Genomic DNA, 3413 nt, shown 5'->3' with positions numbered 1-3413 from the left:
CATGCACACATGCCTGTGAGTTTTAAACCACCGGGTTGGGACTCGAATCATGGTCAGCTATGTGGGAGTCCAGAAACATAACCATTATGCCATCTGCTCATCCTCATTTCAATATTCTTTAAGCTTCACATTCTCTAACAAAATCCTCAACTTTATTTTATTCCTATAGACATGGACAAGTTCCTTTATGAGCCTGTAAATGATATTCTTTCTTATACTGCTCTCTGTTTCTTGTCAAGATGGGATGTTTCATTACCATGGTTTTCTACAGTATCTTAATATCTGATATGGTAATTCCCTCTTCGTTGATCATCTTTGCCAAATTTGTTATTTTAGGCCTTCATTCCTCTACATAGATTTCAGAAACTCCTGTGTTCCGTATTAGTTTGCTAGCTACCATAAAAATGAGCCATAGACAAGATGAGTTAACAACAGGAATTTATTTTCTTACAATTTGGCAGAGTTGGGTCTTTCTGAGGCCCTGTCCCAGACTTGTAGTTGACTCTCTTCATATAGGCTTCCCTCTGTGGGCGTCTTTGTCTTGTCTCCTCTTCTAAGAACATTTGTTGTCTTAATTACAGCCCACCCAAATGACCTCATTTAATCTTGCTTGCCTCTTTAAAGGCTCTGTCCCTAATACTTCATAGTCTGAGGTACCGGGGGTTGGACTTTAGCATGTGAATTTTGGTAGAGGTACCTTCAGCCCATAAAGCATTTCATTAAAAATTATGCCGAGATTTTGTTGGAATCTCATTGAATTTATGGGTTGATTCCTGGAGAATTTTCACCTTTGCAAATTAAGCTGTCCTCTCCCTGTTTACTCCTCCATTTATGCAGGTCTTCTTTTATGTTCTTTAATGTTTTTATGTTCTCTACAGAGATCTTTTGCATTAAGGAAGTTTAATTACAGTGTTGGTTGCTACTGTGGATGGCATTTTATTTAATATCTTATTTTCTAGCTATTTCTTGTTTTGGTACAGAAATACCACTCTATGCCTTCAAGTCTAAGATACACACTTGGCTTCAAATCACAGCATGTCCAGGCTGAAATTGTTTAAGCAAACAGAGAAACTTACATGAGAACTACCAGACTGAACAGATCTGAAACTACTGTGTGTGTGAATAAACACTTCCTTTTGCTTCATACCTGAATGTTGTACATCAATTTTGGATTGTATATTGTGTTTGTGTATTTATGCTTTGATTCTTAGTAACTTCTCATGTTATGGAATCGATTAACATTGAACACAAACTGTAAATAAAGAGAAATGAACAGCTGGGGAAAAAAGTAATCTACTGCTTCATTTTTCTCCTTTCAAAAATATATGAGTATTTTTTTCTCTTGGTCCACTAATGAGTAAAATATATTGATGTATTTTATAATGTAAAATCCCCCTAACCATGTTTATTGTGATATTCTATTTGATGCATCATTAGATTGATTTTTTCTCTTTTATTTTTTTCTTATTTTTACATTGATTATGTATCTTTACAACATTGAAAATGCAATTTCCCAGCATGAATACCCTGTATGTAGTCCAGTCAGAAAAGAAAAATGTTACTATGCACTTTGTCATCAACAGATAATTTTCTGTTTTTCTGTCCATAGAATACTTTGCTTTTTTATTGTTGTTGTTGTTCCTCTCTTGATTCCCTCCCCCACCACCCATTTTCTGCCTTCCTCCTATACTGTCTCTGGTATCCATAGTTGCTTTCCATGCTTTTATGCCTTCCAATCTTTCAGCTTATGCCATAGAGTGCAGACATTTGGTATGTATATAAATATATATATATATATATATACACACACACACACACACACATGTGTGTGTGTGTATTGGAGAGGTTTTTGCTATAAGGTGTGTGCACTCACCAGAAAGAGAGAGACAGAGAGACAGAAAGCAAGAAATCACCCCCCCGGGGGATGACCATGCCACACTCCCTTCTCCGCCATTCTCCTCTTGGAATCTTGGGCACGCACGCACACATGCCCAGCTTGAGTTTAAACCACCGGGTCTGGGACTTGAACCCCAGTCAACTACATGGGAGTCCAGTGACATAGCCATTACACCAACTGCTGGTCCCAACATTTGGTATATGTTAAGTAGGGACATACAATGCCTTTCTTTCATAGTCTGTCTTTCTTCACTCAGCAGTAAATCTTTCATATTCATCCACTTTCTCTCAAACGCTAGGGTCTCATTGTTTTTAATGGCCAAGAACTATTTCATAGTATACATGCACTACAGTTTTTCAATTCATTCATTTGTTCTTGGCATTTGGGCTTATTCCATGTTTTGGCAATTGTGAATAATTCTAGTAATTTACTAGGGGGTGTGTGCTCTTACCAAAGAGAAACAGAGAAACAGAGAGAGAGGGAAAACTAGAAAGCACCCCCCATGGAATATGGCCATGTCACAATCCCTTTTACCCTATTTTTTCCTCCTATCAGGATTTTGGGCATACAGCACATACACCAAGCATGTTTTTCAAGACCCTGGGTCTAGGACTCAAACAGTGAAGTAGGCCTTGTAAGATCTTGCTCACATAACCACCAACCACCAGGCTGTTGGCTGACCCTTTGTTTGTTTGTTTGTTTATGCCTCAGGGTGCTTATGAGAGAGAGAGAGAGGATACGTTCTAACTACGTGTGGCTTGGTGTAGTTCTCTTTATGTTTCCCATGTTGGGATTCGTTAATAAACTTGGACTCATAGGTTTGCAGGTTTATCAGTATTGGAGACATTTTGACCATTACTCCTTCAAATCTTTTTTTTAAAGTATTTTTTAAACTTCCTTCCATCATTTCTTCCTTCTTCATGAGGATCATGACAGAGTCTTTCCATACTGGGTATTCTCCCCCTGAGAAGCCTTCTAGTCAGCTAGGATCAAGGGTACTGCTGTGAGGTTAACTCAACACAATCAGGTCGACACAGGAACTGAACTCAGGTCCTTTCTATGTGGTGTCAGTACTGTGCAGCAACACACTACCATCTGCTCCACTGTGGCTGGACCTCAAATATCTTTTCTATCTCATTTTTTGTGTGGATGCAATAAAATGTATAGTTATCTGCTTGAAATTGTTCCATACCTGATTAATAGACTGTTCATTAAAAATTATTCTGAGAGGAGTGTTTTCTCTCTCTCTCTCTCTCTCTCTCTCTCTCTCGTGAGTGCAACCACCTTCTAGCAATTAAAAAAAAATACTTCTGGTCTGGCTCTGTTGCCTAGTGGTTAAGGGACCTGCATCCCATATGGCCAACTACAGTTTAAATCCTGGCACACATAGTTTGAAAAATACCATAGGTGAATGTATGTGCATGCCCCAAATTCTGACAGGTTGGAGATATGGACAAGAAGGGATTGTGACAGTCCAGCACTACATGAAATATGTTTTTATAGGGCCAGCTCAGTG

Source organism: Tupaia chinensis, unplaced genomic scaffold (assembly GCF_000334495.1).
Source record: "Tupaia chinensis unplaced genomic scaffold, TupChi_1.0 Scaffold000197_1, whole genome shotgun sequence".
NCBI classification, from domain to species: domain Eukaryota; kingdom Metazoa; phylum Chordata; class Mammalia; order Scandentia; family Tupaiidae; genus Tupaia; species Tupaia belangeri.
Note: the sequence above shows the minus strand (reverse complement) of the source record.